General features: G+C 44.5%; 1 protein-coding gene across 2 annotated transcripts in view; it reads left to right on the forward strand.

Moving 5' to 3' along the window:
- Window positions 1-23,961, forward strand: part of Thsd4 (thrombospondin type 1 domain containing 4) — a 585,674-nt gene that overhangs the window by 314,547 nt on the left and 247,166 nt on the right. The gene's annotated exons all lie outside the window — the stretch shown is intronic.

Below are 23,961 nucleotides of genomic sequence, written 5' to 3' on the forward strand. Positions count from 1 at the left end.
CCCAAGTATTGGGATTGTAGATGTGCCTCCTATACCTGGCTCTGCGTTTCTAATATTAATAATGCCTTAATAATAAAGTAAGTATACACGCTTAAAACTAAGCAAAATTTCTATTTGTGTGTGACACTTACCTGAGTAGTTTCTTTTCCTTGATAGGTAAATACCTAGAGATGGAAATCCAATTCCTCATTCTTGCTAGAATTTAACTTAGGGAATTTTAGCCGTTAGCCACTAGAATTTCTTTACTAAACCATCCTGTTTCTGCTCATTTTCAAACATCCATTTTGAAGCAAACAGGGCTTGTATTAACTTTAGGGAGGCCCCCACAAGAGTGTGATGTGACTGACGTCTTATTACATAATAGCGATACACAAAGGCTCCCCTTTGCTCGCTGCGGCACAGACTCAGCTGCGTCCTGGCCTGGACTCCTAGCTTGACACTTGAGTTACAGTTAATTAGGGTGACTGCGAGAGGTAGACAGGGACAGACAAAAGGCAGGATTGAAAGGCTGTTCCTGCTACCTTTGCGGGGGAGTGGAGGTTCAAGTCCTTTTCACGTTAGAGAGCTGGCTGATAGATTTAAGTCTTATTTTCTCCCTAGCAACTCTTGTTGGCTTCCTATTTCATGAGTCCAGATGAAAGAGGACTTGTTATTTCATACCTGGGTGACCCAGACTGTGACCCAAGCCATCGGCATAAAAGTCAAGCTCATCAGTGCCTTAGTCATTGCTCTTCCTGTGCGGAAGGTTCAGGCTCAGGTTGTTTACCCATGCACGCTTCGTTGTTTCCTATTTCACACCTTCCTGCTATCGGTTGGAGAACAGAGTGACCTGTACCACCCTAGGTCAATTAATACAAATTTAAAAGATTTCTATTTTCTTTTTTTTTTTTAAAAAAAATGCATGTAAGTGTTTTTGCCTGCATATATGTCTGTGTAAGTACCATGAGTGTTTCTGGTGTCTATCTCCTGGAACTGGAGTGACAGAATGTTGTGACCCACTGTGTAGGTTTTGGGACCTGAAGCCCAGTTCTCTATAAGAGCAGCAAGTGCTCTTAACCATGGAGCCATCTCTCTGGCTCCCTTACGTGGGTTTCTAAGGAAGAGCAAATAGTGGGCTGGGAAGACAGCTCAGTGCATAAAGCATTTGCTGTGCTTGTTTGAGGGCCCGAGTTTACTTCCAGAACCCACGTTTGTTTGTTTTTGTTTAAATGAGATGTTGGTATAAAGGGGCTACTCTTCTTTTAATCCGGGCCAGTTTTCATCCTCCTGCTCCTGAGGAGGGAGATGGCCTGGTTGTAAGAATAAATTTTTTTTTGATCTTGCAACAACAACACTGAAACAGGTGTGAGGACATGCTTGTAGAGACAGACGGATCCCCGAGCTCCCCTGCTGCCAGGCCAGCCGATCCCAGAGACCCTGTCACAACAAAGTAAAGTGAAGGAGACCAGGGAGATGGCTCAGTCTGTAAAGCCTTCGGTAGAAACATGAGGGCTTGAGTTTGGCTCTTTGGCACCCATGTAGAAAGCCAGGCGTGGTGGGACTTGCCTCCCATCCTAGAGCTGAGGAGACAGAGACAAGAGGCTCCCTAGAGCCCATTGACTACGCTAGTTCTGCTCAGCTGGCGAGCTCCAGGCTCAGTGACTCATTCTCAGAAACTAAAGTGGAGGGCCTAGAGAGATCCTACGTGGTTAAGAGTACTGGCTGCTCTTCTGGAGGACCCGGGTTCAATCCCCAGCACCCACATGGCAGCTCACAACTATCTATAACTCCAATTCCAGGAAATCTGAAACCCTCACACCAATGTCCATTAAAATAAAATGAAATAAATGATATTTTTTTAAAAAAAAGAAGCCTAAGTGGAGAGCACCTAAGTGGAGGGAGACACCGGAAGGCTAGGCCCTCAGAGCCGTTCTTTCACTTTTCTTTCTTCACCCTCAGGGGTTTCCTTCTCCTTCGAGGTCCTTCTCTAGGACCCACTGCTTCACACCCATGGAGTAAAAGTCACCGTTACCTCCTGCCTAGGTTGCACAGAAGCAGTGACGGTGTCCCTGCTTTCAGCTCGTCTGGCCTGTGTTCTGTGCTACAGTTCAGATGTTTTCGCAGAAGGTAGTGATCTCATCAGAGTTCTCAGTTAAGTCTGCAGTACTCGTTTCTCACAGGGTCATTCAGGACCAGGCCTCTGCTCATCTCCCAGTCTGTCCAGCCCCTTTCCAGCTCTTAAACTAAACAGGAGCTACGGTCACAGAAGAGCCTTCCCTGGCTGGACCTTCATTCCCACGTCCCCTCTGAGGCTCTGCCTTCTCCTTTAACCCAGATCTCCAGAAGGGGGATATCTTCTCACCTCCAAGGATCTCAGATGGAAAAGTCTTGGTGCTCCAAAACATCCTGTGGCTTCCAGGGACCTCTAGGGCCTTGCTTTGTCTGACTTCCTCAATCTGCAGCCCCTCATGTTGCCCTGGCCTCTGTCCTCATCCGAAAAGCTGCCAGATCTACTTTATTAAAAAAAATCCACAAGGCATTAACTCATTGTCTTGAAGTTTGGGGTGATCATAAGGTATGAAAGGGAGTGGAAATATCTATGTCCCAGAATCATGGCTAAAGTCACTATAACAAAAGGCAGGTTAGCAGGAGAAAGACACATTTATTTACTAAAATTTTATTCGCCTCAGAATTCCTTGCACATGCCATCTTTGGAGTTCCTGCAGCCTGAAGTGCTAGTATGCCCAGGTGATGTGGGATGCCCCTCTGTATGCTATGAATATGTTTTTATCACCTTGGTTAATAAAGAAGCTGATTTGGCCTATGGCAGGACAGAATATAGCCAGACAGGAAGTCTGAACAGAGATAGAGAGAGTAGGTGGAGTCATGTAGCTGCCAAAGGAGAAAGATGCAAGAACTTTACCGACAGGCTACATTCCCATGGTGATACATAGGTTAATAGCAATGGGCTAATCTCAGATGTAAGAGTTAGTTAATAAGAAGCCTAAGATAATAGGCCAGACGGTGTTGTAATTAATATAGTTTCTGTGTGATTATTTGGGTCTGGGTATCTGAGAAACTAACAAGCAGCCTCTGTCTACATCAAGGTATTTCGGGGAGGCACATCCAGAAATGCCACCAGAGGTGACTTTAATAAGTGACCTTTACTGGCACTCCCTTCTTCTGGTCATTTCTTCTCACTTCCTCATAACATTTGATTTAGCTGTCACTGAAGAGAGAGAAATCGGGTTGGCAGTGACTCAAAGGAGTCTCTCATCAAACAGATTTAGGAATGAGAAGTCCAGGGTGCTGTGGTGTCAAAGCCTCTTCTGTTGCCTTCCTTTATCAAGATGACACCAACCGAAGGGATTACAGTAGCTCCTGCCGTCCACACATAGTCCAGTCAGCAAAGTGGGTATACATTGTCATTACTAAGATGTCCAAGTGGAAGGTCAGGGAGATGACTCAGTGGTTACGAGCACACAGTGCTCTTGCAGAGAATGAAGATTTGATTCTCAGCACCCAGTCAGGCAACTCACAACCTCCAGCCACAACTTCAGGCATCCGATGCCTTCTTCTGGCCTCCCTGGGGCACCTGCACTCAGAGAAATATACACATACAATTAAAGGTGTTAACATGTCGAAAGTCCAAGGAGCTGAAGGTGTTACTAAGAAGTAGAGGTCCTTGTCTAGATTGAACAAAGAAATCCGTGGGTTCTACCCTCACCACCACCAAAGCCCAAAATGTCTCCCAAGTTTGACACATTACTTCTGCCTCTGTCCTATTTGCCAGAACTTAGTAACGTGGCAACATCTAATTGCATAGCAGTCTGGAAAAATGTATTCTTTATTCTAGCTGGGTGTTTGCCTCACACACAAAAAAATATGTTATTTCGATTATTATGGCGGTTAGGAGAATCAGTATGGGGGTGGAGGCAACATATAGACTGTATCTATCACACCGGTCGCCATAGCGCCCACCCCTGTTTTTGCCCTGCTTCCTTTTCTGTGTGCCTAGACTCCTTTCAGGCCACACGTCTGAGGACAGAACATGAGTGTTTCTTCCCTTTACCCACTTCCAAAGAGGATTTGGCAGGTCAAGCCTCTCAATCTTGCAGGCCACGCTAACCTTTCATGACCTGTACTGCCCAGGCGCCTTCAGGATGTCAGCAGTCCTCAGTGTCACACGCCCCACCCAGCACTTGGCATTGATTTTGTCATTTCTTTCTTGTTTGTTTCTTTACACAGGGTCTCGTGTGTCTTTGAAGGGTGACCTTCACCTTGAGCTTCTGACCCTCCTGCTTCTATCTCTCAAGTGCTAGGCTTCTAGGCTTGTGTGACCACCCCCAGTTAATGTGGTACTGGGGCTTGCGCTCTGGGCTCCACATAGGCTAGGCAGGCACTCTACCAACCGAATCACATCCCCAGCCCACACATATCTCTTCTCCTCATACATGCGCAGTTGCTCATTCGGTCACAGACTCAGCTTACCCCAGTTCTCATTGAAATTGCAAGTCACACATGCACAGCTCGGCGGGCACAGTGAGAGACTGGTGTGGCCCCTCCGTCCTCAGTCTGCCAGATACGTGCCAGTGGCCGTTTTCATAGCAGGGATACTGCCAGCCAGTGACTTCTGCTATTCTGACCGCCCCTTCCTGTGAGATGAGATCCAGCTGGTATCTAGCCACTACCGTAGCATCCATACGAGGACGTTTAGCCAGATGTGTGTTCACATTATGCTTTGCACATCTGCACCAAATATACCTTTGGAAGACTGCCTTTCTTTAGGAAAGAAGGCAGGAAACCCAGAGTCTGATTATCTCCCTGCCTTTGAGCTATACGGTGCTTGCCTTGTGCTCAGCTGTGTCCGTCTTTAGGGTACAGAGTGGAACCCGACATATGGGAGACTTCCAGTTGGTGTTTGTTTAACAGAGACATGAATCAACAGTATGTGATAGAGCACATTATATATTACAGTATAGAGAAAAAACATATACATATGTTACATACATACATGTGTGTATATAATGTATGTGACTGACAGGTCTAGAAGCTTGTTCAAGGTCACAACCCCAGTGAGGACCTGAGGCAGGACCCTGAACTCATCTGTAGAGCTCCAAAGGTTTAACTTGTATTTGAAGTTAGTAGACTGTATCTTTGTATGTCTTCAAATTATATATACATACATATATAGATATAGATATACTTGTGTTTGTGTGTGTGTGTGTGTCCTACTAGGGTGACATTTCTAGGGTTTTGATGGCCCTATAGGATTCCAGGCTTACTCCAGGATGGTAAATATGCTTGATGTTGTCCACTTCATTCTGAAAGCTGAACTCAATGGTACGCTCCCTTTCATTCATGGTCCTTCTTGCCCAGGCCAGCCCCAAGGTTTCTAGGAACCATCAAGGGACCATTTTGTCCCCCATTGCCCCTCCTTGCTAGTCCTTTGTGCCTGCCTTACCCTCGATACCATGGCTAATGGCTTTCCTTGTGTAATGTAGCAGGAGTTCATTCCAACAGTGAGAAGCAAGTACTGCCTTGCTCAGCCATGCTTCAAGTCCTGGCTCAGCCACATGTCTTAGAAAGTCCCCTGGGCTGTTTGTAGCTCCCTCTCTATATGACAGGATAATAAGGCCTTCCTGGCCGAGTGGTGGTGAGGATTCTTGGCGCCGTCACAGGGCTCCATCCATGCAGGTAAGAGGAGCAGTTAGTGGAGCCCAGTCCGGGGTGTTGGGGCAGATAGAGGGTTTTATCCCTGCCTGGTCACGTCTGTGTGACCCTGTCAACTGCCCTCCATAATAACCACCCCTGTATTATTGGATAGAAGCTATGGACTTACTTTAGCCAAGTGTCCAGAATGCTGCAGGGTGTACCCACACCTCCAGTCAATGTTAGCTGCTTTTAAGGGTTTTGTAGATTTTTGGAGATGGGACTTTCTTTTGGTAACCCGGGTTGGTCAGAAACTCAAACTGTAGCTCAGATTGACCTGGAACTCCTATTCCAGCCTCCATAGCACTGAGCTCACTGGCGTGAGCCACCATGCCCAATCTTTATACCCATCTGTATCACCATGGGGAGTTGACCCACTCTGGAGGAAGCTTGCTGAGTGTCTGTTAAAGACTCATCTAGACAGTACAGGAACCCTTTCCAGCAAGGCTCAAATATCCCTAGGAACCTCCTGTTCTCCCCACTTGAGTTCCCAGTTGAGGTTCTTGGTAACAACTTGCCCTATGGGAGGGAGAGGGTTCTTTGCATTTTGTGGTGAACCAAGCCTGACTTCTCTAATGGGCAGAGCCCCTCAATCAACAACCCAGGGTTGGTCTCCCCAAAGACTTTCCCCTCTATTCCTAGATGAATGTTCCAGAAACAAACCCCTCTGTGGATGCCTCTTTGGAAGTTCAGTTCATTGACCTACATGAAATTGCATCTCGGGTTTTAAGAGCCGTTGGCTTTCACAGGTGGTTCACAGCATGTTATTCTCATAAAGTCCATCTTAATTGAAACTGTGACTGGGGGACTGTATCTAAATTTAGAAAACCTTTTCTGAGGAGGAAATGAGACCTTCGCAGCAGTGGTGGGGGCTGTGGGAGTTGTCTTATGTAACGCAAGCCAGAGACTACCTGGGTTATGCAACTGTGCTCCGTGTAGATGCTGAAACTGGGAGGTCTGTTTGGAACAGTACACATTCAGGCTATTTGGTGATGCTTTTGTTAGAAAAATGAGCCTGAGGGAGCCCCAGCTGCCTTATCCTTGCTCAAGACTTTTGTCTTCTTTTCCTGTAGGATGCCCATCCTCCTTTCCTATGGGATGCATGGATGAGGACCCAGTAGCATCTTCCCAGTAGAAAACAGGGATCAGACTCCTCATTTCCCTAGTGATACCCTCCTGCATCACTTAAAATGTAAACCAGCTAAACATGTGTCTGTGCTTGATTTGATGGTTTCCCAAAATGTCAGAGAATGTACTGTTATAAACTTAGATAGTCTGCGTCAGTCAGTCAGTGTGACTTAGGTTAAAACATTTTATTACTTTTTTTAGTGTGTGTGTGTCTCTGTGTGTGTATTCCAGGATTTTGTATGCAACACCTGCATGTGGAGGACAGAAACTTTAGGAATCCTCCCACCATATGAGTCCTGGGGATTGGACTCAGGTGTCAGGCTTCATGGCACCTTTACTCACTGGGCCATCCGACTGGTCCCCACTGACTGGTCCCCAGTGTGCCTTCCTAGAATAATCAAGAGACACAGTACCCATCAGATGTAGGAGGCTGCTGCCTGTGCAGTGCCAAGCATACTGACTGGTGGGAGCACCTTTTGTTTGTTTGTTTGTTTGTTTAATAATAGGAGTAAATTGTAAAACCACAGCATCGTAGCTGCATCATGGGTTAGCACCAAGTATCCTATTATGCTCATAATTGAGGGTGTTACATCACGTCTTGATGCAAAAGGTGTGTGTGGACCAGCACCACCAAAACCACATTCAAAATGTGTTAAGCTGTGAGACACAGTGTGTTGACATCACTGGGTGATGAGGGGTTTTCAGCTCTATAATAGTCTTATGGGTACCATTCTCACACATGGTATTTGTTGTTCAAAACATCATGATGCAGTCTGCAAAGAGTTTGGGGGAACTTGACCTGCCCATTCTCTCTTTCTGTCTCTCTCAGGAAGATGTGTGCAAATTAAGTCCCCCCAAGTAGCACAGTTCACCAAGGTAAACATACAAGCAATGTGTAATAAAGATCCAGTAGGCTCACAAAAGAGAATCTCCAACCCCTGGGCTCTGCAGGAAGCACAGAAAGGAAGCCAGCACTCCACCCGTGCCCTGACAGCCAGGCACAGGGCCATCTGCATAAAGGTATCACATGGCCAGCTCCTTCAGACACCAGCTGCTGCTTCTGTTTAATGTGCCCTTGAAGGAGAACATAAACAGACAGCAAGTACCTCTGTGCATACGTGCAGAAAATGGCATTGCAGCCGTTTGGAAGCTGTGCAGAGGCAGAGGAAGTGACGTGCCATGCCACAGGACACAGGTGTTGAATTCATTTCCCCAAGCTGAAGGCAACTTGGATGCCAAGAGATGAAAGGATGGGCAGACAGGAGTGGGCTGGGGATATGGAGGCTGCATTGGAGACCACTGCCCATGATGGAAACAAGAAATAGAAGCTGCTGCTTCCTGCACCTCGTGGGCACCTTGCTGTCTCTGCGTCCCCAACTCTTCCTGCATTCAGCCCTTCCCAGTCTCAATGTGTCACCCTTCTCCCTGGAGGTGGAGAGGCTCCTGGCTTCCCCACCACGTAGCCTAGGTCTCCTCCCATCCTCCAGCTTGTGCCTCTGGCTGAAAGCCCCATCACCAGCATCTCTGACATTTCCATCTTCCCTCCCCTGACCCCATCCTTCTTCTCTAGCTATATCTCCAACCCTCAAGACAATCTTCACTTGAGGACTGGACTCTGCACCTTATGAATTAATTGCTGTAAAGAGAGCTGAGGAGGTGGCTCAGTCGTGTGCTTGGGACCAGTGTTCAATCTCCAGAGCCTATTTGAAATGAAGACAGGAAGGGTAGCATATGCTTGTAATCTCAGCACCAGGGAGGTAGAGGCAGGCAGATCTCAGGCTTCCTGGCTAGCCGTTCTAGCTTGCTTTGTAGTTTCTAGACCGATGAGAGACCTTGTTTAAAAATCGCCCGCTAGCACACACAGTTTGCCACACGCTCCAGGATCTGGCTGTCTTAGGCACTGTGCATCTGAGCCGGGTACTCTCAGATGCTAAGGCCCAAGGATGAAGGCGTGTGCTCTCCATCTACTTAGGGCTGTGAGAAGCACCGCCCTGCCCCTGCTCGCTGTCTTTGCACTATTTTCTTTTTCTCAGAGGTGTTGCTCACCACTTTCCACAGCAGCCTGTGATAAAGACCCTGGGATAAACTTCCTTCAGGCGTGACTGGATGGGAATCGCCGTCTTAGTTCTGAGCAAGCGGTTGCTTTGGTTCCCTTTGCACCAAAAGACAGAGAGCCAGCTTGCATCTTAGTGTTTTTCTTTGTTGCTGGAATAAAATACTCTGGCAAAAGCAACTTCTGGGAGAAAGGGGATAATTTTATCTCAGTATCTAAGGCATGGCCCCTGGGGTGGGGAAAGTCAAGGGGCTTGAAGCAGCTGGTCACATGTGTTCAGTTAGAAGACAACAATGAAAGCTTGTATCATGCTCGACTCGCTTTCTCCTTTTTGTACAGTCTGGGTCCCTTGCCCAGAAAATAGTCCTGCCCACAGTTAAGATGTGTCTTCCAATATCAATGAATGCAATCAAGATAATCCCCCTCAGACATGTCCAGAAGCATGTCTCCCAGGCGACTTTGGGTCCTGTCAAGCTGACAGTTCACACCAACTATCACACCTTATGCTCACCGTCTTCCTGGATTTGTGCTCTCCTCTACTTCCTTGAATGTACCTTATCTGCTACCTCGCCATATATTTGTGTAAACCTCCTTTAAAGTAGTATTTGACATATACAGAATTCTATGTTCCTATACTCATGTGTTTAGAAACATATATATCCATAGCAAATTGTCTGCTAAATGGAAACATACAATTTTCCCAGACAACACAGTTTGGTGGAGACTACCCAAAAGATAAATGGAATCCAAATCATAGTACTTTGGGTAACAGTATCACAAGCAGCGCCACTTTGTAAAGGTGTTTAGACCAGTGGTCTCAACTTGCGGATCTTCCTTTGGGGGTCCAACAATCCTTTCACGGGGATCTCATATCAGATATCCTGAATATCAGATACTTACATTGCAATTCATAACAGGTAGCAAAATTACAGTTCTTAAGTAGCAACAAAATAATTTTATATGTGGGGCTCACCACAACATGAGGGTATTAAAGGGTTGCAGCATTAGGAACCACTGGTTTAGACCTTGGGTTGCCACAGCAGAGGAGTTCAGATCTAGGCATGTAGAATGAGCTTCAGTTGTAGGGAGCAACCAACATTCAGGTCACTATTGCTTAAACACACCTACTCCTGGGATAATTATAGAACCTGTAACCAAAATAACGGCTGCATTTCTGATAATGGGAGCTCTTGAGGAACCTACTGAGTGACTGTGAGAGACGAGAGCCATACGGGTCTCTGCAGGCCCTAGGCAAGGTGTTCTGAGAGCCTGTTCCCTCCTGGTCTTCCCCAATGGGCCATTAGAAAAGGGGACTGTTTACTAGTTAGCCGAGATGAAAGTTTCTGCCCTTGTTCTACAAGTGAACGGGTTTTTAATATTTCCTGAAACCACAGGTCTGCTTCATGTCCAGTAATTGAAACAGCTTATAACCTCAATGCCAACATGCAGTGGCCCCCACAGTGACTAGCAGTCCTGGGGGAACAGAAACACGTGTGGGGAAATTAGGCCACGTATGTTTGCAAGCTCTGGTCTGGCTCTGTAAATGCCAGCTGGCCCTGGAGGCCCTTTCTTTTCTTCCACTCCTTCTTTCTCTTTTTTAATTGAAATGTTTTCACTCTCCCTTGTACCTTAAAGAGGTACTACATGGATGCATTCTGCAGATTCCTGGGATACTTAGATAACAACCACTGTGTCCTTCCGTCTATGCATTTGTATTATTTGTGGTATCTAGAGCTTATGTTTTGATGACGAGCCTCAATTCTTTTTAATTGGCTTTTCTCTGTCTTTGACACTCATGAAATTGCTTTTATTGGAGGTTGTGGTCTTCTAATCATGGCTTCTGGATTGGGGGTTTTATGGGTATATTAAGGACAAGTCATTGAGAGGTAGTCCTGGGAGAGAGGGGAATTTGGCCTTGGCAAACAGAGGGTCATGTTTACTCACCCTGCTCAGAGGCGGAGGCAGGCGATGAATTTTCATCAGTTGATGCACTAAACAGACAAATCTGTGGAAGAAACAGGGTGAGCTCCTCTTTTTTGAAGGGGCTTCAGTTTAACTTTTGGAGCACACGTCAGCCTCCAGTTGCCAGATTAAAAACAAAACCAGACAGACCTGTAACTTTTTAAGAAGCTTGTAAAAGGCTTTTTTTTTTCTTGGTCAAGGCAGTGACACCTTGTCAACTTACAGTCAGAATAACCTCTAAGTTTTTAGTGTGTGTGTGTGTATGTGTGTATATGAAATCATTTATTTTCATCATAAGTAAAATTGCTATAAATTTAATTTTAATGAAGTAAGGAAGTAAAAATATCTTATTAACATGTAGGTATCTCTTTTGGGACATATAAACACAAAACTGCTTCTATATTTTATGTTGAAGGATTAATTCACTTTTGTCTCTTCTTAAGATTTAGTTTTATTTATGTGTCTGTGTATGTACACATGTGTGTGCATGTGGATACCCAGGGAGGGCAGAAGAGAGCACCAGGTCCCATCAGAGTTGAAGTTAGAGTAGTTGTAAGCCCTGATGTGGGTGCTGAGAACCAAACTAGGGTCCTTTGGGAGAGTAGTACCCATTCTTAACTCGTCTCCCAGCCCTCATTCCTACTGTTGTAGCTATGTTTGTTCCATGTTTTCTTCTTAATATCTCATTTTCTGTATCTCCGTGCAGAAAGAAATATAAATGACCAAGGTTAATGATAATGAACATTTAATACTACATCATTGTCTTTTAGTTACTTATCTATTGCCAAGACAAAACACCACCATTAAGGCAGCTTATAGAAGAAAGCATTTAATGGGATCTTACAGTTCCAAAGGATGAGTCCATGATCATCATGGCAGGGAGCATGACAGAAGGCAGCCAGGTAGGCAGGCATGCACGGTGCTGGAGCAGTAGCTCAGAGTTTACATCTGATCCATAAACAAGGCAGAGAGGGAGGGAGGGAGAGAGGGAGGGCTACTACATCCTTTTTTTTTTTTTGAGACAGGGCTTCTCTGTAGCTTTGGAGCCTGTCCTGGAACTAGCTCTGTAGACCAAGCTGGCCTCAAACTCACAGAGATTCAACTGCCTCAGCCTCCTGAGTGCTGGGATTAAAGACATGTGCCACCACCACCCAGCTCCAACTACATTCTAATAGAGAACCAGGGATAAAGTTCTTGGCTGGCTCTAGACTACAATGTTACTCAGCTTACATGGAAAAAAAAATCTGAGCCTCTAAGTGTATTTATAAAATGAGTTTTTTACTCATACATGTGTATATCATATACATATATGTACACATTCATATTACCTTGATAATGCTTGCTGAAATTTTCAAGTATACATGTACATTAAAGCTAGAAGATACAGAATGATTGTTTTACAGGGTGGATGGATAACACCTTTCCTGGATTTCAACAAACAACACTGGAGGGCGTGTTCCCTGCTAACACACACACACACGCACACACACACACACACACACACACACACACACACACACACACAGGCACTGCACACCAGACAGAGGCAAGAGCCGCTGTCTGGTACATTCCTGTCTTCTCTCCTTCCAGAGGAACCTTGGTTCCTCTTCCTGCTTTAGCCTTTCTCCTTTTCATTCTGCTTACTGAATCTTTAACTGTCCAAAAAGAAGAGAGGGAAGGGAAAAGGAAAAAATCCCACATCGTGTGTGCACATGCATGCATGCACACATGCGTGTGTCCACTCCTTCCTGAATAGAGTGGATCTTCTTGCTGAGTCTTCTCTCACCTAACTAAGCCAATCAATCCTTCATGCTGTGGGCATTTACAAGAACACTGTGGCTCTAAATAGATAAATGTTTGGGGTAGACTCCCTGAGTGAATATGGAGAAGGCAGGGTACTCTTACTGTATTTCCAGCCTTTGATTAGAACCTTTTAGCAAGTTTTTTTTTTTTTTTGTTATTAATTGGTTACAGGGAGGGCTGCTGGAGAAAGAAACCGAGCGCCTCAGTCTCTCTTGCTAAGCAAGCATTCTACCACTGAGCTAAATTCACAGCCTTTTAACTTTCAGCAGCAGGAAAACCACCCTAAACCTAGTCCCCCAATTCTGACATCATGTGGCACCCACTACAAAACATGAGGGCAAAAGCAATCCCTGCGGCTCTTATGTCATCTCATTGAGGCTCTTGGTTTCAAGTTATAGTAAACAGTTTACGGCAGCTTCAGCCAAGGATTCATTTTCTGGTCTTAACTAGCAGCCTAGAAGTGGCGCTGTCTCGGTTGGCTCAGTGGTCTAGTGGGGTACCATTTCCACTAATTCTCTTAGTGTTCATGGAGGTGCCTGAAGCTACAAGGATTACATCTGAGTTTATAGCACAGAGGAGAAGGGAAAGCAAGGGGAAAGGACAGTGTTGCAAGTTCCCCCCAACTGCCACACACACACACACACACACACACACTCAGACATGCATACACACACACACACACACACACACACACACACACACACACACACACTGCCCCCCGTGCCCAGCGGAGCTCATTTTACATTTCATTCCCATCCCTAGTTATGACAAGACTGGGAAAATGAGTGTTAATCTTAAATTTTGATTTATTATAACGTGTGTGATGTGTATCTGCACATGGGTGTGTGCATGCCATATTACATGCGTGAAGATCAGAGGACAGCTTGGTGGAGTTGGTTCTCTCCTTCTACCTTGATATGGTTTCTAGGGATCAAAGTCAGGTCATCAGGCTTGAGTGGCAGGTGCTTCAACGTCACGAGCCACCACACCAGCCCTTAGAATGGCAATTTTAAAAAATGAAAATATTAACAAAGTGTGTGTTGAGAGGATTGTTGATCGTATATCACTAGTAAGCAGCATGAAACTATAAGGAATGCAGAATAACCAAGTGTTATCTTTAATAGAATAGAATAAAGAAAAAACTCTGGGATTCAGATACCCAAGTAGGATTGAATCCTTCAGTCTGGTTACATCTTATCAAGTAACGTGTGTGTGTGTGTGTGTGTGTGTGTGTGTGTAGGCATACACGTATGTGCCTGTGCGGTGTGTGGGTGTGGGTAGAGAGAGGCCAGGGAACAATCTCAACTCTTACTCATTAGCCACGACCCACCTTGTTTTTGAGACAAGGTCTCACTGGCTAGCCAGGTATTTGCCATGTATACCTCCCCAGCACTGGCATTACACGTGTCTGCCACTGTGCATGTGTAGTTTTTTTTTGTTTGCTTGTTTGTTTGTTTTGTTTTATATGGGTTCTGAGTGTGGAGCTCGGGGTCATCATGTTGCCAGCTGAACTCTCTCCTGAGCCTGCATGCCTTCTTGACTGTTACAGTGATTGCATGTTGAATGCCTCCTGGAGCCCCCAGGGTCAAAGGCTTGGTCCTTGGTGTGACGTTATTGGGAGATGTAGTGCTGGAGGAGGAGGGGCCTAGTAAGAGGTCTTAGGCCTTCAGTCCTCTCCTTTCTCTCTTTGCTTCCTGTCTATATGGTGAGCAGCTTGCTCTCCTGCACACTCTTCACTGTTGCTGTTCCCACCTGGTGCCCAAATCAATGAAGCTGCCCAGTCCTGGACCAGAACCTCCAAATCAGTGAGCTGCAGCAAACAGTTTTCACATTATTTACCACAGGGATTTTGTTATAGTAACATGAAACTGACCAATACAAGTACCATCTTCACTTGGGATTGAATGGCTATGGGACCAGGCGGGCCAGGAACTTCCGTCTACAGACTTCTGAAACTGCTCCCAAACTTCAAGTGGGTCAATATATGTAAAGATGTGGCTCGTAGCCATTTCAATTTTATTGTACATACGTTTGCTTCATAACAGGTAAGGGATTGTTAATTACTCCTATTTGAGGCCTATTTGGGTTTCGATTGGGCAGATTTTATTTCAGTGAGAGTAATGTTATTGGCCTTAGCCAAGTGGAGCGAGAAGGGTTGTAAGAACAGCCTTTATTTAGCTGGTTGGCAGTTTGCTTAAGAAAACTAGCTTGGACTTGAGCCTTTGCCTTCTTGGTTTCTTTAGGGGTGGAAACAGCATCCACCCTGCCTGCTTCGTACTAGGAAGGCTTTGTAAAGATGTGATCAGTGTCTGTTACATCGACAAACTGTTATGTGCTTTTAGAGCCCACTGAGAAGCTGGCTTTGAAACTGGGGTTGCCCCTTCCAGTTAAGATCCAAGCATGTCTGTTTTGTGTGTCTGTTTCAAAGTGTCCTTCAAGGTCTGGGGGTGTGCTACCTCCCTAACTGTGATAGGGAAGAAGCCGCAAAACATCCCGGTGTAGGAATGTTGTGTGTTGAGGACAGTGAGAAGTGAACTCTTTCCAACAGAGGTCCCTCCTGCTTACCCTTGATGTGAAAGTTCCCATACTTGGAAAAGGAAGCTGTAAGTTCAGACCTAGAGAGAAAGCTCAATTCAGAATTCCAGCTGATGCCTCCACCTCCCCAGTTGGTTTCTCCTGGGTGTTCTGAGCTCCCAGTTTGATATTTTACATCTGTTTTACTGTTTGCCCTTTTATTCAGAACCCTCATCCAAGGGGCACTCCGTTCTGCCCTGGACACGCCTCCTTCTGAGAACTCCAACTGGCTGCCATAGAGGGGCTTCCCCTTCTGCTGGATGTTGTGAATGCCCAATTTAATGATGTTATGCCATCCATCCATCCATCCATCCATCCATCCATCCATCCATCCATTCACTGCTTGCTATTTAGTATTTTACTTTGGCCTAATGTGTACTTAATTGTCTTAATTTCCTTTCTGTTTCTGTAATAAACTTGATGACCAAAAGCAACATGGGAAGAAACTTTGTTTGGCTTCTACATTCCAGGTTATAGTCCATTGAGTGGAGCCGAGGCAGGAACCTGAGGCAGGAACTGAAACAGAAGCTATAGAGGAAGCTGCTTAGCCTGTTACACCACCGAGAATCACCTGCCCAGGTGTAGCACTGCCCACAGTGAGCTTGGCCCTCCCTCTCCAATCATTAACTAAAAAAATATCCCCATAGAATTGCCTATAGGCAATCTGATGGAGGCATTTTCTCAATTGACATTCCTCTTCCTGGATAATTCAGGCTTGTGTCAAGTTGACAAATACCTAATCAGGACATCAGTAAACTCACGCAGTAAAAACTGGCCAGTGTAGTTCATTCTCCAAATCATACAAAGCCAAAGATTCAAGCGCTTTCATGTCCCTGGAAAATGTTACTGTAACATCAAACAGCTTTTCCCAGCCTGGGCTCTCTTGGAATCTGAAGCCGAGGTGGAGGCAAGACTAGTCCCAAGAGGAAACTTTCAGGACATTTTCCCTTGAAATTCCTAGTGTTCTGCCAGCCAGGGAATTCCTTCCTGTCTGCTGACTTCTCCTGACTGCACCGGCCCTGTTTGATTACGAGGCGTGTCCACGGAGGACATTTCTGCATTAGCCCCAGAGCAGCCCACATGCTGCTGTACCCATGAGCAGCATCAGAAGAACAAATGGCCACGGCTCTCTTCTTCATTGTTCTTCCGTGGAGATAGGTTACTAGTCTTAGTCCAGACTTAAATATGAATAAACTAGTTTCAAAAAGGTTATATATTTGACGCCAAGTTGCTCAGAGCTGGACTTTGAACCCAATCTGTATTATCCTGAAGTACAGCTATTTTTTAGTAGTACATATATTTCATATATTAAACATTTTTGTATATGTGTATAATGTTTTTTATATCGTTCTACTTCCTGTCACTCTTACGTCTCTCCCATTACAGCCGATCCCTTCTCTTCCCATCTGTTGGCACTAATGTTTCTCTCTCTCTCTCTCTCTCTCTCTCTCTCTCTCTCTCTCTCATTTAATGACACAATGAGTTACATTAGGGCTGTTTATAGGAGCACAGACACCTTTCCCATTTCTGCTACTGAGGGAAATGTCTCTCCTCCAGTATCCACTAACTGCATACATCCTCAAGAATGATGTGTGTCACGTGATCTCTTCCTTGCCCATGACCACATGTTGACGGCCTAATCATGTGCAGATATTGCTTAGTGACCCACAGCTGTCATACGCTTCAGGGATGCAGTGGCCATGCCATTCCGCAGAGTCGGCATTCCATAGTAACCTCCACTCACCCCACAGACGCATTCCTTTCATCTCTTACATTCTTCCTGCCAGTCTTCGTCAGCGCTCCCCTTGCCTTGGGGGTGATATAAATGTCCTGCATCTGGCTGATCATTCTACTGTCACTTAGTCTAATCAATTGAGCAATTATGAGCCTCTGTCCTTTGCAGAAAGAACATTCTTTGACTAAAGCCGGCAGCAGCAATAACCTGTGGGCATAAATATAGTTTTTTAGAAGGCAATTTGATGGGCATGTCACATCTGCTTAACAAAATAGAAGCAGTAGCTTCTCCATTAGAGTCTATGACAGCCCCCAGCCATGTGCTTTTGACCATGTTTACAGTGCCAGATAAGGAGTCCTTCTTATGGAGAGGGGCGCACATCGAATCAGAAAGTGGTTGGTTACTCCTGTAAGGGAGCCACTATTGTGCCGTGTGCAGATCCTGCTAAGGTATTGTTCTTAACCTCAGCTTCAACCAGGGGTCAAAAGCAACAGCATTAACACAAAATTCTGCTTCCTCGTTTCTCTTCTCTTTTACGTACATCTTATGTAACCCTCTTTTTCACTTGTGAGGTTGATGCATATGAGGAAAATGAGCCCGAGACATGACACAGCCTGTCCATGACACTATAAAATTTACAGTGGAATGACATCTCATTGTGCGGTAAAACCTGGAGCTAAGATTTCCTTCCAACTCATTGGGAAGCATTAGGCTTTTTGGTTGGTTTTTGGTTTGTTTATTTGTTTGTTTTGTTTTTATGTCCTAGGTTTGTGATCTGATGAAATATTGAGGTTAGTCCACTTAAGATATCCCATGTTCTCTGACTGACCTGTGGTCTAGTCTTCTGTTGTGCCGAGCATTTCAGTGACCTTCCAGGAGTGTTTACAACACTCTGTCTCCAAGGATGCCAGTTCTCCACTCTTTTCCCTTGAGCTGCTCTCTCCAGCTCAAGCTTGCAAATGTGGAAGTGAAGGGCCAGGCTAAGGAAAAGTGTCAAATGAATAATCACCATTGTCACTTCTGCTATTCTCATCAGTGCTTGTGGCTTTTTCTCTAGGGAACTTCCCCAGACTTCTTTTTTCATAATAGAGTTACAATTCACCATTTTTTACTATTTTGGCTCAGAATGATTGTGGTTGAGTGGTAGGAAAGGATGTGAATGTAAATTCATCTTTAAAATGTTTTGAGATCATTGTAAGAAAACTGAGCTTAACCATGGCCTCCTGACTGTTGGGCATTGCCAGTCTTGCTGGGGAGAAGGAGACCTAAGCAGAGTAGAATTTGGAAGCAGAGCTGTAGACCCTAGACTTACTTCATCATCTGTGGAAGAGGAGACCACAACCCAAGTAACTTACCCAAGATTCTGAGCTCTTTAGAAGGAGCAGAATGAGGGACGATGATAGTTCAGTTGGTAAATGCAAGCAAGAGGACCTGAGTTAGGTCCCCAGAACCCATATAAAACATCCTCTCACATCCCAGCAGTAAGAGGACACTGACGGATCCCTGGGGCTTGGGGACCAGTCAGCCTAGCCTACAGGGCAAGTTCCATGGCAGTGAGAGCTCTTCTCTTAGAAACTTGAATGGGTGGAATCCTAAGAAATAACAACCCAGGGTTGGCTTCGATCGACACACACATGACCCTATGTTTCTGTACACACGCATGTGTGTGCACGCACGGGGGGGGAGGGAGGGAGGGAGGGAGGGAGGGAGTTAGTTTCCTGCGTTGTTTTTCATAGAGTGGCATGTTGGTATTAACAAGCATTTTATGTCATTCCTGAGTAGGTGGCTGTGAGTATCAGCAGCATAGACCATTCTCTCTGCACATGCTCTGTGAACTTTGTAACCTATTGATGGGTTCCTTTTTCAGACTGTGAGAATAATTATTGTTAAATAGCATTTCATAATTAAAAACGTTCTTCCCAGGCATAGCTCCCTTTTCATAGTAATTACTTGTGGCAAATATCTCTCTCTCTCTCTCTCTCTCTCTCTCTCTCTCTCTCTCTCTCTCTCTCTCTTTTTCTCTCTCTTATTTTTAAAGAAAATAAATGCCGAACAAATTGAAGTCAGATCATTTTTCTCTCCTCTCCTGGTTGTGTGAGAGATGATTCAGTTTGACATGAGACATTTTATATGTATTATATATTTAGTCTTGAGTCCTTAATACCCATTCCTGTATGTTTTGTGCTTTGTTTCTGTTACCATAATAAAATACTCAGAGTAAAAGCAGGTTAGAAGAGGCAGGATCTATTTTATCTTATAATTTGAGGTTCAGTCCGTCACTTCAGGGAAGTGAAGACAGAAAACTTCAGCTAGATACATCACGTCCAGTCAAGAGCAGAAAGAAAGAAGGTACTCATGCTGCTGCTTGCTCAGCAAGCTCCCTTCACTCATATACAGCCTAAGACACTCGCCTGCCCTCCTGCCTGCCCAGGGAATGGTGCTACCCACAGTGGGCTGGGTCTCTTCTGAAGATGCAGACGATCTCTCAACTGAGGCTCCTTCCTCGGGTGACTCTAGACTTTTCCCCGTCGACAGTTAGAACTAATCCACACACCACACCATAAATTAGCCCCTTTTTGTAGTCAGGACTGAACTGGTGTCCGCCTTCCTTTCCAGTCAATATTTCTCTCATTCTGCTCTGCTTCCTGGGGGATTTTAAGCCCTGAATTCTTTCATTGGCAGCCATGGCTCCCCACTTGTTGGCTGGCTTGGGAGTTCTGGTTCAAGTGGTGTAACCCTGGGAAAGTTCAGTTTTCTACAGCCCAGTTGGAGAATCATGGGAAGAATAGTTTTGCCCCCACAGGGCCATGATTGTGTGGCTGAAATGAGAAAGCCTCTTCCTAGAACACGGCCGCTGTATAATCACCGTTTGGAAACAAGTGTCCGCTCTCCGCGGTGTTGCCGCCTTGACTGGAGCTTGCGGGCTTGTGCGCATCTTAATGAAACCTTGATGGGAACTTGTTGTTCGCATGCCTCTTTCTGTTTCTCTTCTGGCTTTCGTTTTTCTCATACACACACAGACACACACACACCACCGGTTATTTATTTATTTAGGTGGGCAGATATGTCATGGTGCATGTGTGAAGGTCAGAACTTGTGAGGGTCAGTTGTCTCTTCCCCCCATGTAGGTTCCAAGGATTGAACTCAGGTCCTCAGGTTTGGCAGCAATTACCTTTACCCACTAATCCATCTTTCAATCCACAGCTATCCCTGTCTGTGAATTTCTCTGTTTGCTGACATGGCTGATGCTTGGTGGTGGTCATAAACTTCTAGAGTGTGAGCCAATTCAATAGGGGCCCGTTTCCTAAAGACACCCCCTCACCTTGAGTTCAATAGATTACCAATGGGGCATATGTGAGGGTACCATAGAACCAGCTTTTAGGTTAAACTCTGCCATTCTGAAAACACTGCCTGTTATCTTTTTACCAGTTCATAAAGCTTTCAGGTCTATTCTGAGAACACTCCTCAGATCTAGTCATCTTTGGGTATGGAAGTGATGGGTACAGTCACAGCTAACTGCTGTATGGAAGTGATGGGTACGGTCATAGCTAACTGCGGTATGGAAGTGATGGGTACGGTCACAGCTAACTGCGGTATGGAAGTGATGGGTACGGTCACAACTAACTGTGGAATGGAAGTGATAGGTACAGTCACACCTAACTGCGGTATGGAAGTGATGGGTATGGTCACACCTAACTGCGGTATGGAAGATACTGGCTACAGTCATAGCTAACTGCGGTATGGAAGATACTGGCTACAGTCACACCTAACTGCGGTATGGAAGATACTGGCTACAGTCACAGCTAACTGTGGCATGAAAGATACTGGCTACAGTCATACTTAACAGCATTGCAATTGCATCATAATTGCAGCCAGGGCCAGGATATAGCTCAGTGGTAAAGCATTAGTCTACCATGTTTGACGCCTTTGGTTTAACCCCTAGTTCTACAATAAATGAATAAATAAATAAAATCTGACTGTATTTGCTCTATTTATTTTGTGATTCCTTCAGGTTTTTCTTTTTTATTCCGAATTTTTATATGATCTGTGTCTGTGTGTGTGTCTGTGTGTGTCTCTGTGTGTGTGTCTATGTGTATGTCTCTGTGTGTGTGTCTGTGTGTATCTGTGTCTGAACAATATGCCTAAGACAGGAAGATGGGCCATACATATCAGTTCACATCTCACTACAGGAAAAGAAATTCTGTTGTTGTCCCTTTGCCTCTGGAGTCAGTGGCTTTTACTAACACCTGCGGACCAGTGTGCAGCCCCACAGCTCAGTGGAAATTACACTGTGGAAGATCAGTGCTAACCTTGTTCTTGCTGACTAAGGCCACAGCTTCTGGGCCTCAGATGTGCCTAGATTTGGTGAGAGTATTGAGAGCCACAACACTCCAGACATCGTCAGCAGGAAAGCCCAGAGCAGTATGGTTTAGAGCAGCTCCTATTTGCTTGTGTCTGCAGGTGCAGCAGTAGCTAGCACAGAGTCATATATCAAGATGTCCATCTAGTTTCCAGAGGAGAGAAGCTGTTGCTGTGTATGTACATTCAACATAATTCTATTTTAATTTAAGAACACAAAATGACTCAGTTCTAGTATGATTTTGAAGCTTGGAAAGTTTTGAAGGACCTTGTAGGTGACTTTCATCTCCTTACCCCACCTCTCTTTTTTCTCTTTTTGGTGTTTCGAGACAGGGTTTCTCTGTAGTTTTAGAGCCTGTCCTGGAACTATCTCTTGTAGACCAGGCTGGTCTCGAACTCACAGAGATCCGCCTGCTTCTGCCTCCCGAGTGCTGGGATTAAAGGTGTGCGCCACCACCACTTGGCTAACTTTCACATTTCTTAAACTGTCTTCTGTGTATTTCATCTTTTTATCCTGCTATTGTGAATTTCCTCCAGCAACGTTCAAATGCACTTACTGTTTATAAATATGAAAGTTCTTGGATTCTGGAAATTAGTATTTTACTTGGTTTTTTTTTTTTTGATATTAAAAGCTCATAGCTGTATCATCTACTAGTCACGGTGATCTGATCTGTTTCTGGTCAATATTTTTTTAACCTTCAGTTTTTTTCTTATCCAATTGCATAGGCTACTATTTCCAATACAATGTTAAATAAAAGTTAAATCCTTGTCTTTTTCCAGATATTATAAAAAATGCATCTTGCATTTCTCCCTTTTGCATAATATAAATTCTTAGGAAACAGTAGGTTTATTGTTATTATATTAAGGTAACGTTTTTATTTTTTAAATGCTCCTATCAAGAATAAGTAGTGAAAACTGATGCAGCGGGGGCACATCTTGGTATCCTGGGGCTTGGAAAGCAGACCTAAGAGGATTGCCTCAAGTCTGAGGCCAGCCTGGACTAGATGATGAGTTCTAGGACAGCCAAGGCCACGAAGAGAGAATTTGACTCAATTCCTCACCCTGCAAAAGATGTTGAATATTAGATGACAATTTCTTACAATTAAATATGACAAATTAATTTATTTTCTACAATTGAATGACCTTTATTCCTGTCATAACAACACCTGGTTGTGATAGTTCTGTCAGTATCCTGGAGTGTCTGTTAATATTGACTTCATAATTTTTACATCAGTATGTATACATACATTTTGTTTAGTGTTCACTTTGGCATATGTGGGAGATGGGACATACATCTAAGTTCTAAAATAGTTTTGATAATGTTGGCATTTTCTGCTCTTTGAAACTGCATAGAAGCCCTTCGTGGAACCAGCTGGGTCTGGTCCTTTCTAGGGAGAGGCTTCTTACCAGTGTTCCTCTTCTTATCCTTTATGGAAATCAGCCTGTTTATGTTTCCTCTTCTGGAGTCAGTTTAGCCAAATTCTATTATTTTTGAACATTGTCCCATTCATCTAGGTTTTCATATGTGTTTGTCTTGATTTTAGGAAAGTGGTCTTTTATGATTCCTGCTTAGATCTTGTACTTGTTTCTTCAGAACATTTCTTACTGTGAATGTTTGCTCCGTGCCCCTTTCCTGATTAAGCTGGTTAGCAGATGGCTATCTTGCCCTCTAAAAGCTTTCAGCTCTATTTATTCTATTAGTGAGTCACTCCATCACTCTAATACCTGCTGTTTTTATTAATTCCTTCCTGCTGCTCCTCCTCAGTTTATTTTTCCTATTCCAACCTCCAGTGCCCACATTTTCTGTGGTCTCGCTCTACCATTAGTATAGCCAGAGTGTCTCAGTTTGCACTCAGTCACCTTCCACTTGGCCAGCGATTATCTTCTAGGACTTTCTCCGGAAGGGCTCATGGGAGCAGTTCTCTGAGTTCCTGAATGCTAAAGCATATTGTCCTAAAATGTGATTAATACTGTGTATCCAAAAAAATAGGGAGACCTGTAGTGTGGAGGTGGGGCATTATGGGAGTGGGGCTCCAGGGAGACAGAGCTCCTGAAGTGTGTTGTTTGTAGGGTTTTATGCAATTGCTGCCTCTAAAATCTCCTTTTTTTTTTTTATACATCCCTCTCTTTTCCTCTGTTTGCTATATGTATCATTTAAAAAAAAATCTTGGTGTTTGTTGGGGTTGGAGAGATGGTTCAGTGGTTGAGAGCGTAGACTGCTCTTCCAGAGGAGACCAGTTCTGTTCTTGACATCTATGTTGGGCAGCTCACAACCTATAACTCCAGCTCCTGTAGATTCAATGCCCTCTTCTGGTCTTCATGTGCACACATATGTGCACATGCACGCACACACCTTCATGTACACACTCACGCATGCACGCACACACAAAATTTTTAAAAAAATTTGCAATTTGTCTCCTGATTCTGCTGGAAATGGAAGATGATGGGCTTTTTCCTCTTTGTTCTCAAGCTTGGATTATTTCCACATGGACTAGGAAAAGAACTGACTTGTGCAATTGTGTTCACAGCAGAAGTCCACTTGTGTGATTTCAAACTTTGTTTTTTCAATTTAAAAAATTAAACACATACACATTATACAGGATTTGGATCTTGAGAAGTATAAAAAGAAAATTAAAACCACCATTGCTTTAAAAAT

This window comes from Microtus pennsylvanicus, chromosome 3 (assembly GCF_037038515.1).
Source record: "Microtus pennsylvanicus isolate mMicPen1 chromosome 3, mMicPen1.hap1, whole genome shotgun sequence".
NCBI lineage: Eukaryota > Metazoa > Chordata > Mammalia > Rodentia > Cricetidae > Microtus > Microtus pennsylvanicus.